Source organism: Mus caroli, chromosome 10 (genome assembly GCF_900094665.2).
Source record: "Mus caroli chromosome 10, CAROLI_EIJ_v1.1, whole genome shotgun sequence".
In the NCBI taxonomy this organism is placed as follows: Eukaryota; Metazoa; Chordata; class Mammalia; order Rodentia; family Muridae; genus Mus; species Mus caroli.
The window spans coordinates 21149930-21166694 of NC_034579.1; the positions used below are offsets into that span (position 1 = coordinate 21149930).

Below are 16765 nucleotides of genomic sequence, written 5' to 3' on the forward strand. Positions count from 1 at the left end.
TCTCTCTCTCTCTCTCTCTCTCTCTCTCTCTCTCTCTCTCTCTCTCTCTCCCCTTCTCTTTCTGCCACCACCTTCCTTGCCCCTCTCTCTCCCAATAAACCTCTTAACATGTAGAACTGCTTTGGCCTGGTGTGCTGTGTTCAGATGTGAGCCGCTATTCTAACACATCACTGCCTCCTTTATCATCACACTGAGGCTATCCAGTGTGTATAAGTACACATTTTGGAGTCTATAACGGCCCCTGGTACCTGACTCCCCTTTCCTTTCCATAATAAAAGGCCTCAAGATGACAACAATTCTCACCACATCTGTCACCTCATCTCCAGGATAATCATCCATCAATTCCCAAAGGGACATCCGCAGTGCTGCCAGACCTCAGCAATGCTGCCGAACCCCAGCAGGTCTCAGACCATGCCTGATTGTGCTTCAGGCTGTGAGCTCCTATAGTATAACTACTCCCCTCTCTGTATACACTGATCTCTCTCAGTTTTGCCAGTTCTAGACTTTAGACTGTCATCCTTTCTTGGCCTGTGCCCACTTCTAAAGGACTTATCACTAATTATTATAATTTAATAACTCTTCTGTCTATCCTCCATGTTAGGGCTTAGCACAGTAGAGGGATTCAATGTATATTTGTTGAATAGATATTCTAAGGTATAATGCTTTAAGTAGCAGTCATCTATCCTTGGGTCTCCTTGCCCACAGTTCCTCTATGCCTGCAAAACCAGTAGTATAATTACACATAAAATCTGAACAAAAACAATCTCTGAGCAGTTCAAAATATAATGGTTTCTATTTATAGCAGAACAAGGCTCAAAATCCCAGAGCTAAGAAATTTCTACACACTAGCCGGTAAACATTTAAAAATATGTTTACCATTCTTAACCACCAGAGAAATGCAAATTAAAACTACCCTGAGATTCTATCTCACCGTCAGAATGGCTGCCAGGACAAAAGCCAATGTGAGGAGAGAGGAACTCGTATTAACCTTTGCTGAGAAGAAATGTGGTGCAGCCGTTGACGGTGCAAGAACACGGAGATTAGAGGATTCTCAAAATGTAAAAATAGAAGTGCCAGATAAGCCACCCAGACTACTCCTAGACACACACCCCCAAGGAGCTCTATATCTTAGTCCAGAGAGACATGTGTATCCATGGTTTCTGCTGCTCCGTTCACAATAGTAAGATGTAGTAGGAAACTATAAAAATCCCAGCTCAGAGTTTCTACCCCACCTTGGGTTATTGAGTTCCTAGAAGAAAGACACACTCACAGCCTTTATTTTTACAATACGCTTTGAGTAGCACAATAGCTGGGCAGCTGTCTGCCCTCCATGCTTTTAGAATCTACTCTCCTCACGATAACCTTGAATTCTTACTTACTATGTTGCATCTGGGCTGCTTTTAGCTGCAATTGAGCAGCCCACGTGGCCACGTTTTTATTGCTCAGCTATCTCATGGCTGCTTCTCCTTCTCCTCTCCACAGAACCAGCCCGCACATCCCCCAGCAAAGGAATTGATAAGGAGATTGTGGCACAGGGCACAATATTATTTGGCTGTAAAAAGTATATGAAATTTGCAAGAAAAATGGAGGAATCAGGAAATAATCATTCTGAATTAGGTAAGCAGGCTCAGAAAGACAAATGCTGCCCAGCCCCTCTCACGTATGGGTCCTAGCTTCTAATTTGTATGCGGCAGTGAGCGTAGGTCAGAAAACCACAAACAAGCCTATCAGAGGAGGCTGGACGAGAGAAGGCTGAGAAGGCTGTACATGGGAGGCAAAAGTGGAAAACAGAAAGCTGGGAGGAGAGAGAGAGAGAGGTGGAGATGGTACTGCAGTGGGATGGGGGAGAGGTTGGGGGGGGGGCGGTTGTCAACCAACAAAGGAGGAAGTAAAACAGAGTCATACGAAACCTGGCAATGAGATCCTACGAGCCACCAAATACATCTCACATCACAAACTACTTTGGCTAATGGCCGAGAATATTGACAAGAAATGTTAACCGGGTGGCAGCCGCTTTAATAAAACACTAGTTTGCAGAACTGAAGCTGGAAAGCAGCTGCCCACAAAGGGCTGGTTCCAACATGAACCGATCGACTGACTACGAGGTGAAGCGGAGCGCTGGGGCCTGATCGCAATACTGATCTCACATTCACAGTCACTGTCTGTTCCCCCGGCTGCTTTGCTTCGGTGCAGAAATGGGAGTTCCGAATGTGGAGTCTGCCAGGTGCCATCTATAAAGAGAAACCCAGACAAGAGGTCTAAATTGGGCTCTGCAGTACTGTTTGCTGGAAATCTGTATCTCAAGATCTTGCTTTTAAGCTAAGCAACAGAGTTCTGTCTCAGATCTATGGCTTTAATGCTGATTTTCTGCTTTCATTTTTGTCTGTCCAATGCTGTTAAACATAACGCCGAGTTTCTCATCCACTCATTCATTCTTCCACCCATTTGCTCACTCAGCCGCCTCTTGTGAGGCTGTCCGTATTTGCAGGATACGGTGCATGGCACTACCGAGGATATGGCGCTGTAAAACTTTCCTAGTCTTCACCAAGCTTATGAAACCAATGAGAAAGGGAAAAGCAATTTAGAGACTGAAGAATAAAACTCAGTTCATATTCCAAAGGTCTGCAGGAAATGGTGACATTCACAGAGAAGAAATGAATGAAGGGGATGAGGCGGGAGAGGTAGCCGGGTGGTTAAGAGCACTGACTACTCTTCCAGAAGACGAGGATTCGATGCCCAGCACCCACATGGCAGCTCACACCTGTCTGTAACTTCAGTTGCAGAGGATCTGTCACCCTCGCACCAATGAACATAAAATAAAATAAAATATAAAAAAAAGTGAAGGGGAATGATTTACTGAATCGACTACTCCTGGACAAATCCCATCCTGTGCCTGGGAACTGGATGATGTTGGTGACTGACCTAAGGGTAATAAATCAGCTCGGGTGGAATGGAACATGAGGGAACGCATATTGAGTCTCCAGGTCTCTGCATACTTACTCTGTATCTTTTATGCCAGCCACTTAACCTCACATCCTGACTTTCAACTGTAAAACATGGATAATGATAAACCACTGTGCTTTGCTGGGTGCTGCACTGTAGGTTAAATTCTTACAGGAAAAAAAGAAACATTATTTTATACCATATGCTGATTTGCCACAGGGTATTGTTAAAGTCAGCTCCCAATGCAGATACACATATACATTCACATATACATGTATGTATGTATGTATGTATGTATGTTTGGGTATATATATATATATATATATATATATATATGTGTGTGTGTGTGTGTGTGCATATATATGTATATATACACAAACACATATGTGTGTGTTTGGGAATATATATATGTATATATATATGTATATATACATGTACATATATATATACTCCCAAACTTATAAGGTTGACATGAGAATCAGGAAATAAGTCACACTCTTGAAATGGTTTATTTACAAAGGTATATATTATTCATTAAGGAATGGAGAGAGATTTGTAGATTTGTCTCTTGTAGTGCACATGTTTTCCTTAAAGACCTACTCATCCCCCATGCTTGGCATCTCAGCCACCCTGAGGTAGCACCACGAACATTCTGGTGGCTGTTCTTTCATGCCTCTCTCTATGTCTGTAAAGCTCAACACAGATACTCACACACTCACACATTATTTTGTATAAATGGATGTTATCAACACATGAGTTTTTTTTTAATTGTCATCTCCTTCACAATGCATCTTTCCATGTTTAATCCAAGACTCATTTGCTCAGTTGAGCCCCTGATGAACATGGTCTTAACAAAGTAAAGTTTCTTACCTCTGGGGCCTGACATGGCTCTATCATAGTTCATCATGCTTTGAGGCCCATCCTTCTAGACTGTAAACCTTCCCAAAAGCTAAGACCATGTCCATCTCCACTTCCAAGGTCATATCTGAAATAGCATCTTATACATGGTAGGCATCTAATAAAGGGATAAAGAAACAAAGGCATGAATAAGGGGAAGGGGCATAAGCGAATCTAGTTTGAGAAAAGTCTTAAATGGTCCTAACTAAATCAAAAGGCATATCTTCACATCACTTTCCTTCTCTATATCTCAATTTTATGTGCTGCCTTCCTCAAGTCATATATAGTTTATATTTAAGTGTGTAAGCTTGTATTTGGTATTTGATATTATCTCCAAAATGCAAAGCTCCTAAAACTTCTAGAATATGTTCAGTGAGAATAACCTTTTTGTTTCTCAATCTTGTCAAGGGAAAGTAGAGTCAAAATTATTGATAATTTGATGTGTGCTGATCCAGAAGAAAGCCGTTCAGGTGAGCACATGACATTGTCATTGTTTCTAATATTTCCTTCCTAGAACAGGGTCTGCCAGGCCAGACTAGCAGGGGACATTATATGAAAAACCAAGATTTAAAAACCTGTAAGAATCCTGCATGAATCTTCCTAAAATACAGATGAGGTAAATAAAATTTGAGTTCTGTACTTCTAATAGGTATCCCAGGGATTCCTCTGGGCCATGGGCAACCATCTGGAAAGTGAGAGCTCAGAGAACAAAACCAATATTATAAACTCCCTTGCTAAGAGCTATAACTGAAGCACTGGGTTACCACAGATGCGACCATGATCCACCTTTTTTTTGGATACATTTTATAAAAAGGAAGAATAAATGAAAGTTTGGTCATAGCTCCAAATGACCTGAAACAGCTCACATGGACACTTGCTACCAGGTCACTCATCTTTTGGGGGGTCTTCAGTGGTTTCTACTGAAGCCAGAAAAATCTTACAATATTTGAGTTTAAAAGATCATCACCTTTTGTATCAATGACAATATTCCAACTAGATAAAAATGCTTCCAAATACCAAATTGAATGGGAGAGAATAAGTGGAAATGCCATATTGTGCATGTAACTTAAACTCTGGACCAGGAGCTCAAAGCTTACATCCCAGCTCATAGGATGGAAGGCTGGGCATCTCCAGGGCAGTTATCTCCTGCCTAAAGAGAAAGCAAACTGCCTACAAGGATGCACTGAACCCAGAGGTCAATTTGAGGAAAACTGATATCTACAGAACATTGACCCTTCTATCTCATAAACTTGATTTTGCTCTCAATTTAGTTAGGACTTCTTTCATGTCTTTCAGAAATGCTTTATAATGTTCACCCTGCAACTCTTAAGCAGATTTGATATATTTTCTAAATTGTCCATGTTTGGGGATGCTATTCCAAACAGTTTTTAACATTTTGATCCAATTCTCATTGATAAAACACTAAAGAGACAATGCATTTTATACCCTGACCTTTTGTTCTATGACCTTGCTAAGTTCTCACTGATCCTGTAAGCTATAAGAAGTCTATAGGAACTTTCATCTATACAATCACATCATCTGTGAACAAAATCCACGTGGACTACCTTTTTCTCAACATTCCTTTTAGTTTATGGTTTTGCCATTGCACAGGCTCCATCTCACCATATAATGCTGAGCAGACAGCATCTTCTTCACTTGTCTCATTTTCCTTTCATTTATTTAGCTTTTTCCCCATGACTTCTCCTTCTTTGCCTCCTTCCTTTATTTCATTCATTGACTCTCTCCACACTTGCCCTAAATAATTATAAAATTCATATCACATTTTATAGTAGTTTTTCTACCTTAGATTTATTATCGTTAGTGAAAATTCATGGGTATTTATCAGTTTTAAGTGGATTTCTATGCCTTGCAACATTGGATGCTATTGCTGTTGCAGCAATTTGTTGTTCCCTCTCTGGGTGGCACTGAAGACTGAACTCCCAAGAGTAGGTTGATAGTTAAGATCCTCAAATAAAATCAGATAAATACCCAATGAGATGTAAACATTTCAGCATAGAAACCCAAGACACCTGGAAAGGCAGCATTATTCCACCATGGGGTCATAATTCCTCAATTCAAACTGAAGATAATGAAATGATAACATACAGGATGAAGACTTCAATTTGCTGGTAAAAATTATCTCCATCCTCAGAGAACATAAACAATCAGAGGAAATCAATAGAAGACATGGAGAGGAAAGCCTGCTATATCCCAGAAAGAGTCAACAAAATCAACGAGAAAATCAACCACATGGATAAAAAGGTCACCAACATGAAAGACAAATTCAACAATTTAACTGAGGTTTTAAAATACTAAAAGAAACAGAATTTATTCATTGGGAAGATAGCAGACAAGTCCCCAAATGCACAGAATGAAAAAGGCATCTAGACACGAGAGTCTTTTATAACCATAGTCAACATGAGCAGAAACAAATCATTCTATCCATACCATATTATAGTCAAAATGTCAGACATGCAAAGCAAACAGGCAGTATTAACATCTAAGAACATATCAACTTGCCTTCAAGAGCAAACCCTGCAGAATAACAACATCAGATTTCTCATCAGCAAAAAAACAAAAACAAAAAACCAAGCTTAGACAATAGCTGCCTGGGCCAGGCTTGAACTCACTCTGTCACTTGGGAAGAACTTAAACATGTGATTGCCCTTCCTCAGTTGCCCAAACAGTGGAGAGTACAAGCTGACATCACCAAACCCCAGTGGCTAGAAAAGTGACATTGAGTCCACATGCAGTGTGTTTGGACATACAGATGATAATGTGTGCTTGTTACTGAGGTGGGACCAACATGCCCCACTTATGTGACAAACAACCACAGAAATGCAACACAACCCAAAGGGAAAGCATTATATTTCGTAGATTGCATGTTTTTCTACCTTTGGCATGGAGCTCACGCTAGCATTTCCAGAGGAGAAGGGCAGACTCATGGTAGTCACGGGCCCTCCGAAGTAGATGGTTATGAAGTTCTCTAGCAGAGAAAAAAAGGGGTTGGGGGTGGGGTGAGGGTGGAGATGAGAATAAGCCAAATCCTGACCTTGTGTATTTAGGAGATGTAAGCTGATAAATGTCTACCTTATTTTTACAGCAGACTATAGTCGCAAACCTTTGTTTAAAAAGCTATGTGCATTTGATTTTTGGAACCATAAACATGAGAAAACTGCAATTCATGCATATTTATTCACACATCTGCTGAGCTTTTTGTGGACAGAAGCCACTAAGACACTCCAGAAAAAACAGGAGTGGTACTAGCATTAGGAGAATATATTCAATGTGTCATAAGAGCATGGAGAAGAGTCACCTCCTATTGCTATAGTGGCTGTCAAATCTATGCCATTCAAAATATATCTTTCATTCTAAGATTATCTGCTTCAAAAGGGTTACTCAGCCAGAGTAGAGTTACATTTATTTGCCCACTGAGGCTCAGACTAGTTCTTCAGAATTCGTACTGTTAGCTGAAAAGGCCAAACAGGAAAGGGTTTTGCACCACTGCAGCATAGCATGTGCAGAATTCCATGCTCCAACCAGTCATTCCACAGCTCTTCTGGAATATGAGTTTTTCATACTTCCAGACATGCAGTTTTAAATCACAAAGAGAGAACTGGTCGACCTCAAAGGAAATGGAACAGAAAATTAAAACTGAAAGCAAAACCATTTGTAATTCTGGTATACTTTAAAGAAAACAGCAGGAAGCACAGAATTGAGCCCACTGGCAAACTTGATCCACTCAAATAGTCTGATATTAGTCCTTTGAATAAAGCAAGCAGGTTTTCACACAGCTATTATCTGGGCTGAGTGGCCCATCTTCCTCATCCCACAACACATCTGCTGCTTCATGGAAGCATACCAGTGAAAATCACCAACAGTAGGCCAGTTTGCAAATTGCTCCCTAGCTACCTCATCTAAAATTGCAAGCAACCATCCCCTACACTAGGACGTACATGTGCGTGTGGGCGTGCATGTGTGTGTGTGTGTGTGTGTGTGTGTGTGTGTGTGTGNNNNAGAGAGAGAGAGAGAGAGAGAGAGAGAGAGAGAGACAGACAGACAGACAGACAGAGCTGGAAATAGAGATTGCTCTTTATTTACTCTGCAACTATTGATCTGTCTGTCCAAAATGCTTACCTCGATAGACATTCCAAAGCACACCACTACTTCCTTTCCTAAAAACTGGTGTTCAGTATATGAAAAAGCAGAACTCAGCAGCAAAGAGAATGTATTGCTTACATGGGAGGTAGAAGTAATCCCTTGGGCAATGCGAAGGGAGCCATGTCACATGCTTCTGCTCCAGTTTCCTTCCACCCCTTCTTCCTTCTTTGCCCTCCTTCCTCTCTTCTTCCTCCTTCTCCCTCAAACTTTTCAGCTCCACCTTCTCTTCCACTGCCCAATCACTGGCTCTAGCCTTTATTTTACAAGTTAAAATGGGGAGAAGGTTCACATGAAGTCACCTGAGTACAGCATTCACTCCTTAGTACCAGGCAAGTGGTACTAAGGGAAGTGGAATTAGCATCAAAATGCACACAGCACCAGGGCAATCCACAAGAAGAATACACATTGCTTTTGTCACCTGTAGGGAAAAGGTGACATTTTGGTGGTGCCTTTTGACATTCTGGGCTTTTCTGACTTATTCCTTTAGGCTTATTTTCTAAAAAAAAATAAAATAAAATCATAAGTATTCCATTTGTGTGTTAGAACAAATGAAAGAACTCAAGTTTCATAAGCTGATGTGGAGCGTCCCACCTCCAGTCTCCATCAGTACCACTGTTGGCACCATCATGTCAGCATCATTAGCATGTTAGTGCAGCCTTATTTCTGGCATCAGTACAGTGGTGTTACTTCTGTGTCTGCTAGGCTCTCCAATGCCCCATATCTAAGAAATAGAGCTCAGATGATGTGCTTCCAGGTCAGGTAAGCTTTCAATACCACATACATAAAACCTAGAGCTCAAACGGAAGTAATCTGCCCTTGCCTTGACCTTTCAATGTTTCCATCTCTCTGGCTTCCTTCGGCTTCTTTTCTCCATGTTTGGGGACCACTGTTTTTAAATTTATAACTGAAAGGATAATAAAAAGTCAGACATTTTTGTTTTCTTTTACCAAAAGGTATAACTTACCATATATATATTCTCCTCTTTTTCCCCCTTCACTTTTTTCCTCTTCAAAAGGAATGGTTTCTCAGCATGCAGGGAGTTCAATTCTCAACCTGACAAAGGAGGAGGAGGAAGAATACAGGAGAGGGGAGGAGTTAAAAGAAGTGTCATTATTTCATTACCTCCATGGTTTTGAGAGGTGCTTTGTGTAGGAAACTGCAAGATACCCCAAGGTCAAGTTCTCAGCACAAGGAGATTTATTTGTTCCAGAAGCACAAAGGGCCAGAAATAAGATACAAAAACAGGAGACAGAATGAGGGGAAATAGGAAGAGAAGGGAAAGGGGGCAAAGGACAGCCTCCAGAGAGAGAGGTGGCAGACAATTTATAAAAGTAAAGGCAGAAACTCCACGTTAGGATCAGGTGTTTAATTTTAATTGGTCATGTTAATTAGAGGAGTGGGGGGGGCAGCTTTTAATTGCCAAACTCAAGTATTGACACACTTTGATAGCTGGAGCTTGGGAAGAGGAAGTGGCTGTACTGGCTAGTTTTGTGTCAACTTGACACAGCTGGAGTTATCACAGAGAAAGGAGCTTCAGTTGGGGAAATGCCTCCATGAGATCCAACTGTAAGGCATTTCCTCAATTAGTGATCAAGGGGGAAAGGCCCCTTGTGGGTGGTGCCATCTCTGGGCTGGTAGTCTTGGTTCTATAAGAGAGCAGGCTGAGNAAGCCAGTAAAGAACATCCCTCCATGGCCTCTGCATCAGCTCCTGCTTTCTGACCTGCTTGAGTTCCAGTCCTGACTTCCTTTGGTGATGAACAGCAATATGGAAGTGTAAGCTGAATAAACCCTTTCCTCCCCAACTTGCTTCTTGGTCGTGATGTTTGTGCAGGAATAGAAACCCTGACTAAGACAGTGGCCAAACAAGGGGATAGATCTTGGTAATCAGCTCAAGGAATGTAATCTAAGAGTTTTTAGCAAGGCAGAGGGAATAGGGGAGAAGGGCAAGGCCAGCCAGAGCCATGTTTGACATGCGCAGGCTGACTAGAGCCCCTGAGTCTGTTGCATTAGTATATATCAATGAAGTCATGTTGTCAAAGTATCTGAGGTGGACTAGCATTACTATCCCCATCCACACCACCACTGCTCTCTTTAGCTTCTTCTTTCTTCCTTCCTTCCTTCCTTTCTTCCTTCCTTTCTTCCTTCCTTTCTTTCTTTCTTTCTTTCTTTCTTTCTTTCTTTCTTTCTTTCTTTCTTTCTTTTGCTGTTTGTTAATTTTTATGAATTAATTAATATCAAGCAATATTAATATATATATATATTGAGCAGGTAAACCAAACAGCAGACCAGGCCAAGGTGGTTCCACGTGAGAGAGGTTTATTGTGCAGAAGTAGAGAGGCGGCAAAGCGGGTAGAAGGGCAGAGAAGAGGGAAAAGAAAGAAAAAGGGGAGAGAGGAGAAAGAGAGAAAGAGAGAGGAGGGGGTGATCTCCTAATTTATACAGAAAATTACGACACACCAGTGAGGGTGGGAAGTGAGTCAAGTGGATTGTGGAATTGAGGGCCGTTGGTCTGGCAACGCAGGTCAAGGGTCACATAGTTAGGCCTGGGCTAGGAGTGTCCTGGTACTAATGACACTTAGGGTGCTGTTTTATTTTTGATGCACAGCTGCCATGCATTATCTTTAAATGCAGAGTCCCTAGAAGAGAGAAATGACTTCCTTCTTTAATTACTGTGAATGCAGACATCTGTAGGCTTTCCATGTTCTACAAAGAAAAACAAGACAAAACAAACAAACAAAGGAATCTTGGGTCAAGCATTTTCCATGTTTCTTCCTGATGGCAAATCCTCATGACAAACAGTAGGAAGAGCGACTATTCCCTGGTTTCTTCAGCCACCCTTCACTTACTGTCGCTGTTCTCCCTGGAGAACAGTTGAGTCCCTGCCTCCTCCTAGCTGTCCTCAATTCCCTGCTGTCTTGTCCCTTGCTGTTGTGACTCCATGTATCCTTTATCCAAGACTGAGTTCTCCTGAAGTCTTCTTACCCCTATTTTCACTTTCCTGGTTCCTGATATGATAAAATCTCTGGGTCTGAGACTTCCTCTGGAGGCTTGAGTTCCCAGCATGCACCTGTGGCAAGTGAACCTCAGCCATCCTCCAGATTCTCAGTCCCACTTTAGAAAGGAATTGTGTTCAATGATTGTCAGAGGGTAATCCTTCTGGAATGTTCTTTGCATATAAATGCATTAGTCAGCTTTTGGAAATCTCATTCATAAATATAAGCATTTTATTCATAGTGTCCTCTACAGCGTATCTTGCTTAACATATTTTCTCAGCTTTGTATTTTAAAATAATTGTGTCTACTTTATTCCTCTGTTGTTGCTATTGTTGTTTTAATTTTTAGACTTATTTATTAATTGAAGCTGTATGACTGTTTTGCCTGTATGCATATATGTGCATCATGTATAGGTGCCCTAAGAGATCAGAAGGGGGTCATCAGAACCCCTAGAATTGGAATTAATGGGTGGTTGTGAGCCACCATGAACACACAGGTCCTTTGCAAAAGCAACAAGTCATCTAAACAGCTGAGCCATCTCTCCAGACCCTTGGTTTTGATTTATAAGATGGGGTCACATGTAATCCATGGTAACCTCAAACTAGCCATGTAGCTGAAGATGACCTTGAACTCGTGGATTACCTGCCTCCATCTGCCAAGTGCTAGAATCACAATGTGAACCAACATGCCTGATCATTTTAGTCTTATTTGCGTTATAGCTGATGTTATATTTCCTAATGAAACAATTGGGGTTACTTAGTTTTGGTGGTGTTACCTTCATAAACTGTGATATAGTGAACACCTTTGTACTTATAATTTTGTAGAATCACACAAATATAATTGTCGATAACAGTGAAGTGGAACTAATTTCAGGGCTAACATTACCAGTGTATTCATCACCATAGATTTCACCAAACTGTGCTACCAAAGTGTGGCCTCAAGTTAGATCCCTGCCTAAAGGATGTGAGTGCTCTGGCTTGTCACATCTTTCTACACCCTTAACTCTCATATCTTCCCCAATGGGTCTTATAAATCACTTCATTGTTGTTTCTACCTGTTTTATTTTCTAGCATCAGTATCCCATGGTCAACCCTGACTTCACTTAATAACAACTTACTCTCAAGGTGTCAGCTACTCACAGTAACTCACACATTTGAAAACAGTAAATGGGAAGATGACTCATGAATGACAAATAACTTATTATAGTATAGTTACTCAATTGTGTTAGGTAGTTTTAGTCTCTTGCTGGGAATAACTTAAATAATACAATTTGTCCATAGGGGATAGATAGAAAGATAGATAGATAGATAGATAGACAGACAGACAGATAGATGTGTATATCTATACACTTTCATATTCATATGGATTGTGTAGCATTCCACCATTTTCAGGTTCCACTAAGGATCATGGACAAGGGTGCAGAGACTGTACTAGTGACTAATGAGTGACTTGAGGATGAGTAGGGTTGAATGAGATGTCTACACTAGGACCTTGGGAAATGCATCACACTCAAGGGCAGGGACATATGGACCCTCTTCTGCATCTTCACATCTTGGCACACCATCCCGCACCTCTCCAGTCACCATTTTTACTCACACAGCTGACCTCCAGAACAGTAGCAGAGGCCCCTTCTCTTCTAGATGGAAATGAAGCAGAAACCTTGCCACTGTCACATTTCCCAAACTTAAAGAATGGGAGGGTCCCTGAACACTCCTAAGCAACTCCCTAGGGCATGCCCAAGGAAACACTGAAAATAGCTCCCCAAAACACACCCCACTCAGAAACTGCAGCCAAAAGCCCTCATCCTCTCTACACTCCTTTCTCCCCACCTTCCTTTCAGAGTGAGACTTTCTCCACCTTGGTCAGAGATGGCAGGCATCCAATCCAGTCAAGCCATCTTGCCGTAACTAGTTTGTTGAACAAACAGGACTTGAGATGTTATCCAAATACAGCTTTGCTTTTATTTCTCTGATCCGTTATACTTCATTCTGTGTTGGGAATCTGTGCCAGGATGAAATTCTTACAGCCCCTTAGATTTGGGGCTTTCTTTTTTGAGTTACGGGTTCCCGAAGTACCTTCAGTAACACATGACTTCATGCTCCCATCCTTAGGAATGCCTGGTCCCATGATAGTTAAATACACCCAACCTAGTGCCCAGCATCCTCCCAACCCACAGTTGAGGTGCTGCAACTGTGGGTGGAGAGTGGAGAATGAAGTGCGACCGAGGAGAGGAGAGGAGAGGAGAGGAGAGGAGAGGAGAGGAGAGGAGAGGAGAGGAGAGGAGAGGAGAGGAGAGGAGAGGAGAGGAGAGGAGAGGAGAGGAGAGGAGAGGAGAGGAGAGAAAAGAAAAAGAACAGGATAAAGAGGAAGATTGACATATTCTTTAGATCTGGGTTCCCACAAGCCTCCCCTTGACCTAGAATAGATGGATTTCTGATCCGAATGGTCCCCAAATATCCTTCCCAGCTCTCCCACCTTCCAGCCATAACCACCCACTGCATCCCACTGACAGTCTAGATTAGCTTCTATCCTCTGGGGAACAGTTGTGAACCTTGGGCTGTAGGCTGGTCCCCACACTCTGCCTACCCAGAGCCAGTCTGAAGTTTATCTTCCTTCAGGTCTCCCTGGTGATACTCTGGCTCCTTCTGTGCTCCTCTCTGGCTACCTCTGTGGCCCAAGCATCAGTCTTCTGTGTCCCACTGTATCCTAAGCAGTGGAATTAGAGACCCAGCCTACCCATGTGGTCCTCAGGGAGCTTCCACCAAGATGAGCTTGAACTGAGGGGGGCAGAAAAGATTATCAAAGCTAGGTATCAGTTAAAGCAAGAATAAATGGATGATGCAGCCCAGGGTATACTGATATTTGAAACAAATCACAAGAGCAGGAAGACAGCATGGTCTTTTGCCACTTCTGTCCCCTGAAGCAAGCCATAGATGAAGACTGTGACCTTCAAATGGTGATCATAAGATACTCATCTGAGAGATACCCTGCTACACACCATCAGAAAGGAAAGGGGTACTGCAGGCTCTCAAGACTCAGAGGCCAGAGAAGAATCTGAATAGGAGGGCTGAGTTCCTCCAGCTAGGACCAACAGGAAGCCTGTTGCTTTCTCCAAGCTTAATATTCATGCAAGTTCCTCCGTTCCTTTGCCTCTTCATTATAAACTGGATCCTTCCTCAATAGGCTAGACCCTTCTGCTGGCACGTACTAAAAAAGACTTAAAATTGTGAACCTATCTGTTGTAACCCAGAATTATCCCTTAGGAGCCTAAGAGAAACTCCTAAGGCCTCTGCATCTGGAGCTCTGGGAGAACAGAATCCTATCCTTCATACTTTCCAGCCAGCAAACACAGCTGGCTTCATCTTGTTTACAGTAACCTGACTTCTCTCTCTCTGTGTTGTTCCCCATATCTTGCCCCCTTTAGGATGCCCACATTAAAAATTGTTGAATTTCTGTAATGTAAGATATTTCACAGACCATTTCCTGGTAGGTACCTTAAGTTTGACCTAAGAATGAACTAGATCTGTGTGGAATTGAAAGCCTGAGACTCACAGAACCATGGATTGAGGACAGGAAGTCACATGAGCTAAGAATAAGAGTGCAGGGAGCTGACCATGAATTCACAACATTACGATAGCAAAATGCAACTCTACCTAATCAAGTCAAAACATCAGCAGCATTAACTAGCCCCAAAGACCTTGAACTTTTCACTGGCCAATCAGAAGGGCTACTTAAGGTTGCTCTCAGTATCCCTGTCCATAGACCTTGATTAAGCCTGCTCCTTTTTTGCAAAAACCCCTTGACATAGCATCAAATTCTATGTGTTATGGGCAGCATGTCCTTGCTCAGAATCACTGAGTCACATGAAACCTTTAAAATGAATCTGTGTACCCTTCTCCTGTCACATTGCATCATATATGCTCATCCCTGAACATAGCTGTAGCGGGTATTTTTGTTGTTGCTGTGACCTGAGACCTGACAAAAAAGCAACTTAAAGAAGTCCTTATTCTGGCTTATAGCTGGAGGGACAGTTTTCCGACTGGCCAGGCTTGGTGGTGCAGGCCTCGACTTGTAACACTTTCCACATCCTATTCCCTAATTGTCCCTGAGCCTTAGATGGGTGGGATAAGTGCTTCCTTTAGGGCTGAGCCCTCAGCCATCATTTATTCTTAGCCCCTTGAGCTGGACTAAATATATTTTGCATTACGCTATGTTTAGGTATGGCCCCATAGATTCATGTGTTTGAACAAGCCTATGGTGGCCACGAAGTGGAATGTGATGGGAGTGGCCCTGTTGGAGTGGGTATGGCCTTGTTGGAATAAGTGTGGCCCTGTTGGAGTGGGTGTGTCACTGTGGTATGTGAGCTTTAAGACCCTCATCCTAGCTCCCTGGAAGCCAGTATTCTGCTAGCAGCCTTCAGATGAAGATGCAGAACTCTCCTGCCTGAACACGGCAAGAGCGAGAGTATTCTGCACCACAGAGCCATCTCTCCAGCCCGAGGCATGGCTTTTTAATATAGTTTAAAGTCCCAGGCATGGGTTTCTGCTCATGGCACAGGCTCCCAATCCCATCAGAGGAGACTTAGCCACTTCCAAAATGGTCGTGCTGCTCTGTGGGCTAAACCTTGCTTTTGTGTTTTTGTTTGGCTTATAGGGACCATGTTAGTCAGTCTTTAAAAGAATAATGCTGCATGAAAACCATTGACCAATGCTGTACATTCATGGGAGGGGGCCACTAGTCACATCCTCACATTAGAGGTCTTTTCCAGGCTAAAGGTTTGGTTCAGTCTGTCTCAGGTTTAAGCCTTGCCTTGTTCTACATCTACTGACATCCCATTATTTAAGACAAGTCTCTGGTCAAGTCTTGTATCAACAGGACAGAGGGATTTACCATGAAATTATACAGAAAAGGCTGTCTGTGGAAGTCAAAAGGAAAAGAACAGTTAGAGATGAAGAACTGGGAACAGGGATGCAGGCTGTCACGGGACAAGCATCCTCACTCAAACTGCTTCCGTTTAGATAGGGGCCAGATAGTCCATTATGGTAAGAAACAAACCATATAGAGTTCCTTAGTGTAAGTATAATATTCTGAATGCACCAAGAACTTCTAACTTCTCTTTCAAAGCCTAAATTCCACACACTCAGTGTTGGAGGTGACACACATGTCCTCTTCCTTCTGTCCTGCTTCTTTCATCTGAATGCTCCACTGGACATCTCAGAGTGCTCACCCATGATACAGCCCCTCCACCGACCTCATCTCTTTATTTCCATATGCCATTTAATTCAGAAGCTACCCTTCAAGTTTTACTAGAGCCTATAGGGAAAGTTCTTCCTCATCTTATTTTTATCTAAAATCTTTCTATCTGCCACTCAAAAAAATTAATATTTTTCTATATTAAAATTCTTCTATATTTCTAACATCTCTATTATTATCAGAAAATTAGACTTTTTTCATTTGGTACATAATATATATTTTAAGTGTTTTTATAAAGTTGAACAAGAAGTAGCCCTATTGTTATAATTACATAGTAGTAATAATAATAATAATAATATATTCAGTAGGTCATACTGTCTTAGAATTTAGAGATTCTCAGTCGCTAAGTCTGCTCTCCCAATCAGTTAACCAAGAAAATTTCTGAAATTATGACTTTATAGGAACTGTTACAATTGATCCAACCACTCTTTTTTTTTTTTTTTTTTTTTTTGGTTTTTCGAGACAGGGTTTCTCTGTGTAGCCCTGGCTGTCCTGGCACTCACTTTGTAGACCAGGC

General features: G+C 41.9%; 1 long non-coding RNA gene across 1 annotated transcript; it reads right to left on the reverse strand.

Moving 5' to 3' along the window:
* Positions 1–2137: 2137 nt before the first annotated feature.
* On the reverse strand, positions 2138–6822 carry LOC115032155. Its single transcript, XR_003837807.1, has 4 exons — positions 6735–6822; positions 5464–5595; positions 3814–3958; positions 2138–2231 (listed from the first exon to the last, which is right to left on the reverse strand). It is a non-coding gene; the product is annotated as an uncharacterized LOC115032155 (long non-coding RNA).
* Positions 6823–16765: the final 9943 nt, after the last annotated feature.